Source organism: Mobula hypostoma, chromosome 6 (genome assembly GCF_963921235.1).
Source record: "Mobula hypostoma chromosome 6, sMobHyp1.1, whole genome shotgun sequence".
Classification (NCBI taxonomy): Eukaryota; Metazoa; Chordata; class Chondrichthyes; order Myliobatiformes; family Myliobatidae; genus Mobula; species Mobula hypostoma.
The window spans coordinates 90,170,545-90,188,118 of NC_086102.1; positions in this window are offsets into that span (position 1 = coordinate 90,170,545).

Consider the following 17,574-nt stretch of genomic DNA (forward strand, 5'->3'; position numbering starts at 1 on the left):
TCTAAGACCAGAGGGCACCACCTCAGAATAGAGGGGCATTCTTTTAGAACATAGATGAGGAGAAATTTCTTTAGCCAGAGAGTGGAATTCTTTGCTACAGGCAGCTGTGGAGGCCACGTCGTTACATATATATTTAAGGCAAAGGTTGATAGATTCTTGATTGGTCAGGGCATGAAGGGATATTTTTGGGGCGTGGGGGAGAGAGACAGGAGACTGGAGCTGTGAGGAGTAAGGATTAGCCATGATGAAAGGGTGGGAAGACTCGATGGGCTGAATGGCCTAATTCTGCTCCTATATCTTACGGTCTTATACAGCAGCGTGACAATAGAGACTGGAGTGGAGGCAATGCAGCTTAACTTTCTTCTTTGAAATTAGTTCTACTCTTGTAGACAACATGAAACTAAGGTTTATTAATGCAGTAATGGACAGGGCCTGCACCAGTGTGCACAACAGGAATATGTCTGTGAACCATCACTGGTTAAAATATTGGCGTGCACATCACTGTGTAGCAAACGTACATTGAACATTAACTTCTGATTAGAACAAAACTGGAGATGGATTCTCCACGATTTCTCTAGTCTGACAGGGCCAAAAGCTTTTGTGAGGTTGCAGGAGATTAACTGATGCTGTTTGCTGCATTTTGCATGGAGTTGTTACATGTTGAAGATAGTGTCCATTATACCTTCCATGGACAGATTTCAAACTGTGACTCAGAATTGTGTCTCGACTAATGGGATTAGGTAATTGAGTGGGACACTTGAAACAACTTTCCATGGAGAAGATGGCAGATAGATGACCCTGTAATGACTAAAATCAGATATCCGCTTTCTTGAAGGTGGTCAACAGTACATTGTCTGAAGTTCCAGGAGTGTTCTTATCTTCCCAGACATTAAGATAATGCTGAGAATTCGTTTCAGAAGATCCCCACTGTTTTGCAACCTTGCCAAGGCAACAGTATTTAGTTTCCACATAGCAAATAACAGGCACAACTGAGACTAATTTCGTGCCCACCACGTTTAATCTGATAAAGTTAATATTTCAAATTATTCAAATACAAGATGCATTATCACTGACCTATATGGTGTGAAATAACTTGGCTAGTCAGGGAAATATTTAACTCTTGTTCTCTTAGGGAAAGTACAATACAATTAAAAATAAAGTTAGTCTAACATATTTGATATTTATTGGAAGCATTTCATTGATTGTTAGATAATTTTAAAATATGCATGTTACCAGTACAGTTTATTAATGTAAATATTATAATCTAAAAATGAATTTCCACTAAAAGAAGATTATTTTCACAAAGCTAAGGAGCAAGCCATGCAGTTAGCATAGCAGTTAACACAATACTATTACAGCTCAGGATGTTCTGGAGTACAGATGTCCCCCGCTTTTCAAACGTTCGCTTTACGAAACCTCACTGTTATGAAAGACCTACATTAGTACCCTGTTTTCGCTTTCAGAAGGTGTTTTCACTGTTATGAAAAAAAAGCAGTGCGCGAAAAAATCAGTGCACGATAAAAGGCAGCGCACACCCTGGGCAGCCGCTCTCCCCCGGATTTGAAATGGCATTGCTTAAACACGAGCCTGTGAGCAGCCGTTTGCAAGATGAGTTCTAAGGTATCGGAAAAGCCTGAAAGAGCTCGTAAGGGTGTCACACTTAGCGTAAAACTAGACATAATTAAGTGTTTTGATCGTGGTGAATGAAGTAAGGACAAAGTGAGTTTGGCTTGTGGAAGCTGACGAACATGATGTTGAAGAGGTTTTGGCATCCCATGACCAAGATCTGATAGACGAAGAGCTGATGCAATTGGAAGAAAAAAGGATAACAATCGAAACCGAATGAGTAGTGATAAAGTACGACTTTAATTTTGAAAGGGTACGTCAGTTTAGGGGATATTTACAGGATGGTTTGATTGCTTATGAAGAACTGTGTGATAGAAAAATGCGCGAGGCTCAGCAGTCAAGCAAGCCTTCTACATCAGCCACAGCAGACGACGAACCTCGACCTTCGACATCGAGGCGGGCAGAGATAGAAAATGAGCTGCCTGCTCTAATGGAAACAGACGATGACGAGATGACACCCCAGTGTCCCACCACCCCAACCCCCAGGCCACGGACAGATACTGTACCGATTCGCAGAGAATGCACCGGTAGCCGGGAGGCACACAGCAACATCTTTAAGAAAAAAGCCAAAATAAACATGCTAATTAATTAGGTGCCGCCGACACATAATTGTCAGCCCAGATCAGAGGCGACGCAATCCGAAATCGGCACTGATCTGGGCCGACAATTACGTGTCGGGCGGCACCTAATTAATTAGCTTGTTTATTTCTGCTTTTTTCTTAAAGATGTGCTCTGTGCCTCCCGGCTACTGCTGCATTCCTGCATGCTTTGCAGCAATGTATCATTCGGCGGCCTGGAGGGTGGGGACCACTGCACCACCCAACCTGCAACGACTCAGTCTAACATACCATCATCAGTGTGCTCGGCACTGTTTTCCCAATTCCGGTAAGTGATACTACACTGTACATATATTATTTCTACTTTATATCGGCTGTGTATTTTTACTTGTTATTTGGTAGATTTGGCAGCTTCATAGCTTAAAGGTTACTGGAGAGAGTGTTCTTGCCAACGGCGCTTGCGTGAGATTTTCTGCCGACGGCGCTTGCGTGAGATTTTCGCTCCGGAGAACAGTTCAGTAATGATTGTGGAAAAGTATTTCTACTTTATATAGGCTGTGTATTTATCATATCATTCCTGCTTTTACTATATGTTACTGTTATTTTAGGTTTTATGTGTTATTTGGCATGATTTGGTAGGTTATTTTTGGGTCTGCGAACGCTCACAAAATTTTCCCATATAAATAAATGGTAATTGCTTCTTCGCTTTACGACATCTCGGCTTACGAATCGTTTCATAGGAACACTCTACCTTCAGATGGCGGGGGAAACCTGTACAGAGTTCAATTCTGATGCCATTCTGTAATAGATGTCTGTACATCTTCCCCATGGAATGACTGGATTTTCTTCAGGTCCTTAGTTTCCCCCTATAATCCAAAGACACACTAGGTAGGTTAACTGGTCATTGTAAATTGTCCCATGATTAGGTTAGTGTTAATCAGGTTTGACCATAAGGTATAGGAGCAGAAGTAGGCCATTTGGCACATTGAGTCTGCTCTGCCATTCAGTCATGGGCTGATCCAATTCTTCCACTCATCCCCACTCCCTTGCCTTCGCCCCATACCCTTTGATGCCCTGGCTAATCAAGAACCTATCTATCTCTGCCTTAAATACACCCAATGACTTGGCCTCCACAGCCACTTGTGGCAACAAATTCCACAGATTTACCACCCTCTGACTAAAGTACTTTCTCCACATCTCTGTTTTAAATGGACATCCTTCAATCCTGAAGTTGTGCCCTCTTGTCCTAGACTCCCCTACCATGAGAAATAACTTTGCCATACAGTATCTAATATGTTCAGGCATTTTAACTTTCGGAATGTTTTTAGGAGATCCCCCCCTCATTGTCCTGAACTCCAAGGAAATCAGCCCAAGGGCTGCCAGCCATTCCTCATACAGTAACCCTTTCATTCCTGGAATCATTCTCATGAATCTTCTCTGAACCCTCTCCAATTTCAGTATATTCTTTCTAAAATAAGGAGCCCAAAACTGCACACAATACTCCAAGTGTGGTCTCATGAGTGCCTTATAGAGCCTCAACATCACATCCCTGCTCTCATATTCTATGCCTTCAGAAATGAATGCCAACATTGCATCCGCCTTCTTCACCACCGACTCAACCTGGAGGTTAACCTCCACAAGGACTCCCAAGTCCCTTTGCATCTCTGCATTTTGAATTCTCTCCCCATCTAAATAATAGTCTGCCCGTGTATTTCTTCCACCAAAGTGCATGACCATACACTTTCCAACGTTCTATTTCATTTGCCACTTCTTTGCCCATTCCCCGAAACTACCTAAGGCTCTCTGTTTCCTCAATATTACCTGCTCCTCCACCTATCTTTGTATCATCAGCAGATTTAGCCACAAATCCATTAATCCCATAGTCCAAATCACTGACATACATCGTAAAAAGCAGCAGTCCCACACTGACCCCTGTGGAACTCCACTGGTAACCGGTAGCCAGCCAAAATAGAATCTCTTTATTCCCTTTATTGTCGGGGGTTGCTGGAGTGATGTGGCTCGGAAAGCCAGAAGGGCTCACTCTGCACCGTATCGCTAAATAAATGAATATTATGATTTCTTTACCTCAGTATATTTAACAGATCTATACCAATACTATTTTCATTTAAATGAAATCTTTATTTCTCAGATTGCTTATGCTATTTTAACTTTTGATTTACTATTAATTACTGATATGCACCAAAAAAGAAGAGACAGATGGTAAATGCCAGAATCAAGGCTGATAGTTGTTGAGGATCTCCTATTTTCATCACAAGACTTACTCGGTAGAGACAAAAATAATTATAGACCATCAATTGATTGAATTCATGTCACTGCTAAGGCCATAGGTGCATTCCAATGGGATATCACTTATAGAATATTGATTTCAGAGTACCATGCATGCTCTGCTTTCCATGATCTTGTGTGCACATGTATTTGTATTTGCCATTCTTGGTATTTTAATCCCACCTTAACTTTACAGGAATATTGTGAAGAGGTGTTTCTGAGGCAAAATATGACAGAATAGATTAGATTATGAGGACACTCAGTCCTCGTTTATTGTCATTTAGAAATGCATGCATTAAAAAATGATACAATGTTCCTCCAGAAAGATATCACAGAAACACAAGACAAACTAAGACTGAAAAACTGACAAAACCACATAATTATAACATATAGTTACAACAGTGCAAAGCAATACCATAATTTGATAAAGAGCAGACCATGGGCATGGTAAAAAAAAGTCTTAAGTCCTGATAGCCCCATCATCTCACGCAGACGGAAGCACTGCAAACTGGCCGATGCATTGGAAGCACCCGACCGCAGCCGACTCTGAGTCCATCTGAAAACTTCGAGCCTCCGACCAGCCCTCCAACACCGAGCACCATCTCTGCCGAGCGCTTTGACACCGCCCCAGCCGCTGAGCAACAAGCAAAGCCAAGGACTCAGGGCCTTCCCCTCCGGAGATTCTGGATCACACAGTAGCAGCGGCAGTGAAACAGGCATTTCAGAAGTTTCACCAGATGTCCCTCCGTGCTCTCATGTCTGTCTCCATCAAATCAGGATTGTGCACGGCACCCTACTTGACAGATAACAGATATCATTCACCAGAGTGACCGCTGAGAGCTGCGTCGCACCTCCATCTTCTCCTCCCTACATGATTATTTAACACGTAATTATTATACCAGACCATTTCAGTCCCCTTTTCAGGGATTCCCAACCTGGGGTCCATGGACTCTATGGTTAATGGTCGGTGTCTGGATTAGGTTCTTCCTGATGAAATCGGCAATGTAGTGACTTCAACCTTGATGTCCTAGCACCGCTTCTGTTATCTGTACTTGCTTTCAAATATACATGTTTCTAAATCATTACAGGAGAAATGTTCATGCTGAAAGTACCTTTCAAGATTTCTTAACCTGGATTACCAGGTCATGACAAACAACACTTCTCGATTCTTTGGTTTTCTATTACCTGAATCACTCTCCTTGCTCAGTGCTTTGTTAGTGTCATGGACCCCGTGACGGGATAAAGAACCAGCAGAGATGGAAAACACCCTGGAGTCCAGTATTGCTGTTAACCAATGATATTTATTAGTAACTACGCAATACAGTAATATAAATGTAGCTAACTCAAACAGGTTAGCAATGATTATATATGTAAGTAAATTAGTAAATGTGGAAATATATATACAAAACCAAGCTTCTTCAAGTCTAGGGGTAAAAAGATACAATCTTACGATGATGAGTAAAGTTCAGTTCAGTTCAGTTCGTGGTATTGAGTTGAGTAGTGATGGAGAGAGAGAGGGAGAGATTTGAGTCTTCAGTTGAGCTGACCCCGTCGATCTTCTCGTTGTCCTCCGAAATCCTTTAAAAGTCACCGACTGTGACCACACAAAAGGGGACCGGTTTCCTGTGGTGGAGCTATCACCCAGGCAAGGGTGGACACATGGACAACTCCCCACCGGTCACTGCCTTTTCTTTTCACTGCAAGAGCCGCTGATCGATCTGCCTGATTGATCCTCCAAAAACCCACTTTTTCTGCGTGCACAACAAAGCTCCTTCAGTGTCCAAAACATGTGTCTGAGGTCTATATCATCTGACCTCCTATTTATCTCACCGTACTGGGTACCAACTGTCATTCAAATAACTCCTCCTTCCTTTCTCTGTGTAAGAAATGCACAAGCAGGCAAATGTCCTTGAGAAGTACAAACACACTGCCGGAAAATCATAACATCGATTGTCCATCAAATAATGCCACCTTCGGTCACCATAGCAATTTACAAGCTGCTCGGTGCCATCTCCAACTCAGCAGAAATCCAAAATTTCCTCGTGCCTTAAAGTGACAGTCCAACAGTTAGTCTTTGTCTCTCTCTCTCTTTCTTTCGCTCTTTTCAAAAGAAGATATCGGTGTTAAATAACTCTCTCTCTCTCTCCCTCTTCAGAAGCACAGTTCATAGGGGTAATTCAGGACCCCGTCACAATTAGATTGGACTGTAAGTGCCCAGTTTTTTCTCATTGAGGTCCTATGCTCTTTTCAGTTTCAAAGTCATCACATCCAAGTTTGATTAGTCAATCAATTATAGTTCAGTAGCACTTGTCTAAAATCACACATTGTAATTGAACTTCTTTCTTTTTTCTTTTCCAATATTTTTATTGATTTCTATATAGAAGAATACAGAGTCCAAGAGAATACATATTGTAAAACAAAAGAAAAAATATAATACCAGATACAGTACATTGAATCACATTAATGAACTCCTCACTCTATATTCAAAGATTAATTTGTGTATTAGAATATAAACAATTTTATTTAAAAAAAGATCTACACCCACTACCAAAGTCGAAGCTGTTTTGGGGGAGAAAAAGAAAAAAAAAACTTATCAGATAATAAAATATGCTATTAACCAACTTCTGTACTTTAACAAGAAGTCAAAGATTATAAAAATAATTTAAAAACAGCCCCCACAAATTTTGAAAATCTTAGTTAGATTCAGAAATTGAACAACGAATCTTTTCTAAATTTAGGCATGCCATAACATCCCGTAACCACTGGGCATGATTAGGTGGAACAGCATCCTTCCATTTCAACAAAAACGTCATCCTAGCCATAAGAGGGATAAAAGCCAGAATGTGCAAATCAGATGTCTTCAAGATGATATCTTTCCATCCAACAATACCAAATAGGGCAGTCAAAGGATTAGGCTTAAAATTTACTTTAAAGAGTACAGAAAAAGTTTAGAATACTTCCAAACATATGAATAAATGAAGTTTCTCCATTGTTACACCTATAACAGTAGAGAGATATATCCGTATAAAAATGAGATAACTTATCCTTGGTCATATAAGCCCTATGAACCACTTTAAATTGTAGGAGGCAATGACGAGCACATAACGATGAAGTATTAACCAATTTAAAAATCTCATTTCCAAGTTTCTTCAGAAATTTCTTCAAAACAAGGTATAATGCATGTCAAATAAGATTGTAGCTTCAGTACCTCAACAGACTGTATAGCACTATACCACTACTCAGTTAACAGAGTCCTGTTGGACATTTTATCATGCATGTTTCTTCTAACGGGGTGAAGTCAAGATGGTGCTAAACGGTGACTGCTTTGCTTGCATCTTTGGAAACAGCTCTATTTCCATCTTTGATATCTCTGTTTCCTTTTCAAGGTTCTTTTGAAGACCCTGACCTGGACTTACACCCTGACTTCAGTTCCTTGCAGGAATGGGATATGCTCTCAGGGCCTCACAACTGGCTGCTTTTTGATATCCCAAGCACGTGGCCTGGAAGATGAGTGCGCCTTTAGAGTTTCGGAATTTCGTGGCTCTGGGGACGTGTTGATTCTTGGCCGGTCACAGGAGAACACGGAATATCGGGAGCAGCGGGTTAGCTCCGGGGGTTGTGCGTTCGGAGAGCTGTGCCATTTTGGCGCCCACTGTCTGGGTGCAGAGCCTGGAAAAAAAACAAAGCAACAGACTTTTAATATCATAAATCAATGAGTTGTTTGTTGTCTCCCCTCTCACTGTGAAACAGGGACATCTCTTTTTCCCTTATTAGGGGGAGAGAGAGCCTGTGGAATGCCAAATTACCAGGTTATTGTGTAGTTTTTGGGGTACTGCATGCTTGACTGCTCGGTGGAGACCATTGATGCTTTTTTGCTGGTGGCATTGGTGGGGGGGGGATCGTTGTTTTGCTGCTGCTTGTGTGTGGGGGGGGAGCTTCGGGATTCTAACATTTTAACTGTCATTCAGCTTTTGAGGCGCTCCTCTGTTTTCGTAGGTGTTTGAGAAGAAAAATAATTTCAAGATGTATATTGTATACATTTCTCTGACATTAAATGTACCTATTGAAACCTATTGAACAGTCTGCTGCTGCTTCCATGCTCATTTCAAGTTTTGGCTATTCACCCTCACAGTGCTCTTAAAATTGATGCATTTTGACTTTTGGACACTGCACATACATAAATGCATTTAAAGCATTGCAGACAACTTTCAGCATTTTACTGACAGTTGAGTAATCTTGACCACAAAGATTTTGCTTCCAGAATACTTTTGGATATATCTTATGGATTTTGAACTACTGATCATGGAAATCACGCACCATTAAAAAAAATGCCTGTATTTGTTATTTCAATTCATAATTCAAGTCAATTAAAACATTGCCCACAATGTAAACTGAGAACTATTCTATCATGTCCATGTATGCCTGGACATACTTAAGCAGGGCAGATGCTGCATGGCAGGCCAAGTTGTAGAAAGGCCATCTCACACACACGCACACACCGTTCTATGTATTGCATTTACATGTATATTGGTTTACAATCACATTGATGTGCGTACTCTACACGCATAGCAGATTGTGTGTACTCATAATAATAATTATATTTTCAGGAGTAATTGTGATAGCAAAATGTCTTTGCCAATGTTGCAACAGCCTCAATAGTTTCAGTTATATTTACAGTGAATATACGCTTAAATCTCAAAGGCAGAGCATGACTCCTCTTATTAAGAAAGCGGATGAGCTCTACTTTTGGTGTAAAATTGGCACCCAAGACAAAGCCTGGGCTCGTCACATTTGTTGTGCAACATGCACTCTCAATTTTAGAGCTTGCTGTTCGCTGTCCTGATTAAATGGTGAGAGCAGAAGGATCATGTGACAGACTGTTAATTCTGTCTGATCAATGTATCTGGTTTCTCTGTTAAAAACAAGAAAACAGTTGAATACCCCAATCTCCCTTCAGCCATGAGAACTGTGCTGCATGATGATAGTCTTCTAGTACTGAAGCCACCAGAAACTTGGAAGCACGAGCCAGGAATGGAAAACAACACTGATACTGATACAGATTTTGAACCCTTTATGTCGAGTGAGCCTCATCTGATTACTCAATCTGAGTTAAGTGACCTGGTCAGGGACTTGAGTTTGTCAAAGGCAAAAGCAGAATTACTGGGTTCAAGACTGCAAGGATGGTATCTGCTGTCACCAGGCACAAAATTTTCCATGAAGGATTTCTGTTTCCCGGAATAACTGATGCCAAGATTAAGGAAGGCATTATTGTTGGTCCACACATCAAACAGATCATCAATGACAGGCAATTCATAGAACTTCAGGTGTAACTGGAGAAATCACATAGAAGGTATTCAAGGATGTTGTTGAAAATTGACTTGGCATCTACAGAGCACCAAATTACATGCAGCTGGTTCACAACATGCTTCAGGCATACAAAACCATGAACTGCAACATGTCACTAAAGATTTATTTCCTGCCTTCACATTTAGATTTCTTCTCTGCAAATCTTGGCACTGTTGGTGATGAACATGATGAAATATTTCACTAGGACATCACGGTCATGGAGAAACGGCATCGGGGCAACTGGCTGATTATTGTTAGAAGCTTCAGACATGGAGTACAAATAAAAATCATCAACCAAACATTTTTAGCTTAATTGAACTATTGCAAAGCATTAGCACCATTATACAATTAAATGCATTATATTCAATAAAAGTTAATTTCTTGTTTCTTCAAATTCCTACATGATAGCAGTAGTCCATTCAGCTTCAAACAATCTATCATCAGCATGAAAAAATTCTGAGGAAGCAACACTTTCAAAAAAAAATGCTGTCTAGTGTAATTAGCTGGGTTTAACATGTGCATATTTTGAAAATTCTGTTCAAAATGTACATATTTTTGAACAGAATTTTCAAAATATGCATGTTAAATCCAGCAAATTACCATACAATCAGTTTACTCAACCATCAACAAAATAATGAAAGTTGTCATCAACAGTGCAATCAAGTACCATTTATTCATCAATACCCTGCACACCAGGGCGTTTAGATTTCACCAGAATTAGTCCACTCTGTAACCCTATGATTCAAACATGGATCAAAAGTCGAATTCCAGAGAAACGAAGATCCATCGTAAATCTCAGCAATACATCTAGGAGGAATAAATATCAGCAGGTCATAACACACTTCCTTTCCACAGGAATCTTTTATTTTCACCTGAGAGGACATCAAGGCATTAGCTTGACATCACATTTGATAGTGCCTCACCTGATAATGAATTATTGCCCCAAATACTAATCTGAAATTTTAGCCAAAATTATACCATCAAATCTTTGAATTAGACTGCCTTGACTCAGATGAGAGTCCTACCAATAATTAAAGGCGGGCTCTTAATTATTCAAAACAAATAATTTATCATCAATAACTCTGAATACTTTAGAGATTGCTTTTCGAATGTGACTTCAGACACCTGTTGAAACTTCATTTAATCCCACCAAAGTATTCTTCATAAGCATAAGGTAGGCAGTTACTCAGAGGAAAATTAACAATATATCACTGGGCTGCAAAATGTACAGGAACTATCCAGTACTTCACACAACAGTTCAGAAAAGTATTTTGGAAATAACTTTCCTTTCTCTTAAAAGAATCAGCAAGAATATTGTAAATGTTATGAGAAAGTATGTTACCAGGAAATATTCATCAGTACAATTATACATTCAATAATCCCCAATTACAAGTTTACAGACACTCATACATACTTCGAGCAGTAGTTGAATACTAATAAACATTCCCAGATCTAACTTGCACAGCTTTCATAAATGAATCAGTAGTATAAAAAGAGCAGACTCAGGCAAAGCCAGTCTTTTATCGGCAGCTCAGATGAGAGGAGCGTGTGTCGGTGTCAGAGCCCTACGGAAGTTGGAAGAGAGAGGATAAAAAGAAGCAGAGTCAAGCAAGGCCGGTCTTGTTGGGCTGCGCAGGTGGAAAAAGTTGCAAATAAAGGAAGGGTGGGTTAAAGCAGAGCTATCATTGTTTGAGGTTGCCAGTGATAGAGTGTAAAGGCTTTGGCTTGACAGGCTTTGGCTTGGACAGTTAAGAGGCAAACTTCTTTCCTTTTGGTATAGAATAGTCAGGATGGAATCCTTCTCCTGTCTGATGAGGGAATTCAGGATATGTAACAGTTTCCCTGATAACTACATCTATCGGAAGTGCACCCAACTTCGGCGTCTGACTTACTGGGTCAAACAGTTGGGGCTAGAGTGGTATCCAATCATTCAGGAGGCTGAGAATGTTATAGACGAGACTTTTGAAGAGGTACACACTTCAGACAGTAGATGGGTCACCACCAGGAGAGGTAAGCGGATTAAGTTAGTGCAGGGTTCTTCTGTGGCCATTCCCCTCAGCAACAAGTATACCCTTTGGATCCTGCTAGCGGGGGATGACCCATCAGATCACAGCAGCTGCTGCCAGGCTGGTAGCACTGTGGCTGGCACTGGGGCTCAACAGGGATGGATAAAGTCAGGCAGTGCAGTAGATATAAGGCACTTGATAGTTAAGGAGACAGAAAGGAGATTCTGTGGCCACAAAAGGGACACCAGGATCGTGTGGCCTTGGGCTAGTGCAGGTAGGAATGGGGTAATAGCACGGATGAACGAGTGGCTCAGAGGTGGAGCAGGGGTCAGGGTTTCAAGTTCTTGGATCATTGGAACCTTTTCTAGGGAAAGGGTGACCTGTACAAGAAGAATGGGTTAAGCCAATATCTTGGCTGGGAGGTTCACTGATCCTGCTTGGGAGAGTTTAACAAGCTTTGCAGGAGGCTAATAACTGTAGCACCAGGTCAGTAAGGGAAGGATCAGATCAGGAGGTAGATGTCAGGGAAAGTATTGAAAGGCAAAACTGAAATAACAAGTACGGAAGGTCCTGTTGAAGGGTTGCGGCCCGAAACATAGACTGTACTCTTTTCCATGGATGCTGCCTGGCCTGCTGAGTTCCTCCAGCATTTTGCGTGTGTTGCTTGGATTTCCAGCATCTGATTTTCTCTTGTTTATGAGATGTCAGATAGTTTGAAGTGTATATATTTTAATGCTAGGTGTATTAAGGGTGATTAACTTAGAGCACGGATCAGAACATGGAACTACAGTATGATGTTGTAGCCATTACTGAAACATGGCTGAGAGAGGGGTGGGAATGGATGATTAATGTACCAAGTTTTCGAAGTTTTAGAAAAGATAGAGGAGGCAGCATAAGAGGAGGTGGAATTGCACTACTAATCAGGTACAATATCACAACTGCACCCAGAGGAGACATGAAGGAGGGGTCAGACACCAAAGGTAAAGAGGGGACATCTGCTTGCATGCAGAGAATGTGAGTGAGGTACTTAATGAGGACTTTGCTTCAGTATTTACCTAGGATATGAAGGAGAAGGAGATCAGTGCTAAGTGTATAAATACATTAGAGCATTCAGAGTTCATGGAGGAGGAAGTGCTGGGCATCCTAATGAGTATCAAATGTGGACAAGTCCCAGGGCCTGATGGGATTTATCTTAGGTTATTGAAGGAGGCAAGAGACAAGATTGCTGAGCCCTTGACCAGTATCTTTGTGTCCTGTCTATGCACAGGCAAGGTCCCGGTAAACTGGTGGGGGGCTAACGTTATAACTATATTTAAGAAGGGAACAAGGGAAAATCCCGGGAACTATAGACCAGTGAGTTTCACACCAGTTGTTGGAAAATTGTTGGAGAAAATACTTAGGGATAGGACATATGAGCATTTGGAAACCCATGGCCTAATTAAGGAGAGCCAGCATGGCTTTGTGTGTGGCAAGTTGTGTTTTACCAATGTGATTGACTTTTTTGACAAGCTGACAAAAAAGATTGATGAGGGTAGGGCAGTGGATGTTGTCTGCATGAATTTTAGTAAGGCATTTGACAAGGGGCACTAATGGGGCACTAATTCAGAAGATTAAGATACATGGGATCCGTGGTGATTTGGCTGTTGGATACAGAACTGGCTTGCATGTAGACGACAGATGGTAGTGGTTGAAGGGACTTATTCGATCTGGAGGTCTGTAATTAGTGAAGTTCCACGAGGATCTGTGCTGGACCTCGGTTGTTTGTGATTTATGTAAATGACCTGGATGGCTGAATTAGTAAATTTGTGGATGATAGCAAGATTGGTGTAGAAGACTGACAAAGAATACAGCACAATATAGATCAGTTGCAGATATGAGCTGAAAAATGGCAGGTGGAGTTTAACGCAGATAAATGTGAGGTGTTGCACCTCGGTAGGGCAACTTCAAGGAGACGGTACACTGTTAAGGGCAAAATCCTTATCAGCATTGCTGAACAGAGAGATCTCAGGATCAAGCTCATTGCTCCTTGAAAGTGGCATCACATGTCAACAAGGTAGTTAAGGCGGCTGATAGAATGCTTGCTTTTATTAGTCAAGGCACTGAGTTCAAAAGTCAGGATGTTATGATGCAACTTTATAAAACTCTAGTTAGACCACATCTGGAGTATTGCATACAGTCCTGGTCTCCCCACTATGGGAAGACCGTTGAGGCTTTGGAGAGGGTGCAGAAGAGGTTTACCAGGATGCTGCCGGGTTTAGAGGGCATGTGTTATCATGAGATGTTGGATAAAATGGAGCAGTGGAGGCTGAGGGGAGATCTGATAGAGGTTTGCAAGATTGAGAGTCATAGATAGAGTATACAAAGAGTATCTGTTTCCCAGGGTTAAAATGTCTAATACCAAAGGGCATGCATTGAAGGTGAGAGGGGGTATCTTCAAGGGGGCTGCGGGGGGTAAGTTTTTTACTCAGAATGGTGGATGCCTGGAATGCATTGCCTGGTGTGGTGGTAGAGGCAAATACATTAGAGGCTTTTAAGAGATATTCGGATAGGAAATATGGATGTAAAGAAGATGGAGATGATGTAGGTAGGAGGGATTAGTGTTTGGGTGTTTTTGATTTCCTTGGTTTGGCACATCATTGTGGGCCGAATGGCTTGTTCCTGTGCTGTACGTTTCTATGACTATGTCTATGAATGTTTGCTTTGGTAGGGACTAAACCTGGCTCCTTCATTAGCAATCGATTTGGTTACCTTCAACTACAGCTCCAAATGTTCATTTAAAAACTCCTTTATATCACAAAAGTAGGCAATTTTTCCATCTAGTAATTCTCTGTTTAGTAGAAGTGATGTCCACAGTTTTCTTATCTTGATGTCAATTAACAATAATTATTCATTATCAATTAGATCTTCCAAGCACTGAATGCATCATGTCCTTGATCTTGAAATTGTAATCCGTGTATGGTCAAGGTCTGCCTTGTTTTTATCTTTGAAAACCTGCCCACAGTTGCTTTTGGCAGTTTCATTTTAAAATTCTGTTGGTCTACAAGGCATTAGGTTATCGCTAGGCTAACTTCTGACTGAGCAAGTATTGATAAAACCCTATGGAGCAGCCACTATTTTGTACTAAAAGCAGCAATTTGATGACATCAAACTGCCAAACAAGAAAAACAAGATAGTAACCTATTTTCATTTGACGTGCAGGCCAGATTCTCCAGATTGCTCCCATATCTATTAATTTGATGGCTGCTGGAGCATTGTTCTGTACCTCTCAGTGCATCCAAGACAAACGATATAAACATTCCTGGCCATGGATTATGCTGTCTGCCTGTCCCTTATCTCTGAACTTGCATGCAGATGCAGGTTCTGCTTCAAACACACTTTCACAGAGAATTGTAATTCGTGTTCCAGTTACCAATGCAGACTTATGACCGGACAGAGACAGACTTTTATTATCTGGATTTCAAAATAAGGGCACAAAAGCACACTGTAGAAATATCTAACCAACTTATTGATAACTACATGGAATAATTCCCTATTTTGACAGCATGTTTGATCTTTTTTTAAAAACTGGAACACATATCCTGAGTATCAAAATAATTATGCAATTAAAATCATTGCATAAATATTGTTTTTGTCAGCAAATTTAGTGGTGGAAACATAGAAAACTTACAGCACAATATAGGCCCTTCGGCCCACAATGCTGTGCCAAACATGTTCTTACTTTAGAAATTACCTAGGGATACCCACAGCCCTCTATTTTTCTAAGCTCCATGTACCATCCAAGAGTCTCTTAAAAGACCCGATTGTATCCGCCTCCACCACCGTCACCAGCAGCCCATTCCACGCACTCACCACTGAGTAAAAACCTTAACCCTGACATCTCCTCTGTACCTACTCCCCAGCACCTTAAAACTATGCCCTCACGTGCAAGCCATTCCAGTCCTGGGAAAAAGCCTCTGACTATCCACACGATCAATGCCTCTCATCTTATACACGTCAATCAGGTCACCTCTCATCCTTCGTCGCTCCAAGGAGAAAAGGCCAAGTTCACTCAACCTGTTCTCATAAGGCATACTCCCCAATCCAGGCGACATCCTTGTAAATCTCCTCTGCACCCTTTCTATCGTTTCCACATCCTTCCTGTAGTGAGGTGATCAGAACTGAGCACAATATTCAAAGCGAGGTCTGACCAGGGCCCTAAATAGCTGTAACATTACCTCTCAGCCCTTGAACTCAATCCCACGGTTGATGAAGGCCAATACACCATATGCCTTCTTAACCACACAGTCAACCTGCACGCAGTTTTGAGTATACTATGGACTTGGACCCCAAGATCCCTCTGATCCTCCACACTGCCAAGAGTCTTACCATTAATACTATATTCTGCCATCATATTTGACCTACCAAAATGAACCACCTCACATTTATCTGGGTTGAACTCCTTCTGCCACTTCTCAGCCCAGACTTGCATCCTATCAATATCCCACTGTAACCTCTGACAGCCCTCCACACTATCCACAACACCCCCAACCTTTGTGTTATCAGCAAATTTACTAAACCATCCCTCCACTTCCTCATCCAGGTCATTTATAAAAGTCATGAAGGGAAAAGGTTCCAGAATAGATCACTGAGGCACACACTGGTCACCGATCTCCATGCAGAATATGACCCGAATACAACCACCCTTTGCCTTCTATGGGTAAGCCAATTCTGGATCCACAAAGCAAGGTCTCCTTGGATCCCATGACTCATTACTTTCTGAATGAGCCTTGTATGGGAAAACTTATCAAATGCCTTGCTGAAATCCATATACACTACATCTACAGCTCTACCTTCATCAATGTGTTTAGTCACATTCTCAAAAAATTCAATCAGACTCATAAGGTACGACCTGCCTTTGACAAAACCATGCTGACTATTCCTAATCATATTATGTCTCTCCAAATGCTCATAAATCCTGCCACTCATGACCTTCTCCATCAACTTACCAACCACTGAGGTAAGACTCACTGGTCTATAATTTCCTGAGCTATCTGTACTCCTTTTCTTGAATAGGAAAACAACATCTGCAACTCTCCAGTCCTTCAGAACCTCTACCACCCCCATTGATGATGAAATCTCCTCCCTTGCCTCCCACAGTAGCCTGAGATATATCTCGTCCAGTCCCGGTGACTTATCCAACTTGATGCTTTCCAAAAGCTCCAGCACATCCTCTTAATGTCTGTATGCTCAAGCTTTTCAGTCCATTGTATATCATCCCTGCAATCGTCAAGGTCCTTTTCCATAGTGAATACTGAAGCAAAATATTCATTAAGTACCTCTGCCATCTCCTCAGGTTCCATACACATTTTTCCACTGTCACACTTGATTGGTTCTATTCACTTGCATCTTATCCTCTTGCTCTTCATATACTTGTAGAATGCCTTGGAGTTTTCCTTAATCCTGCTCGCCAAGGCCTTCTGATGGCCCCTTCTGGCTTTCCTACTTTCATTCTTAAGCTCCTTCCTGCTAGCCTTATAATCTTCTAGATCTCTATCATTACCTAGTTTTCTGAACCTTTCGTAAGCTTTTCTTTACTTCTTGACTAGATTTTCAACAGCCTTTGTACAGCATGGTTCCTGTACCCTACCATCCTTTCCATTTCATTGGAACAAACCTATGCAGAACACCATGCTAATATCCCCTGAACATTTGCCACATTTCTGCTGTACATTTCCCTGAGAACATCTGCTCCCAGCTTATGCTTCCAAGTTCCT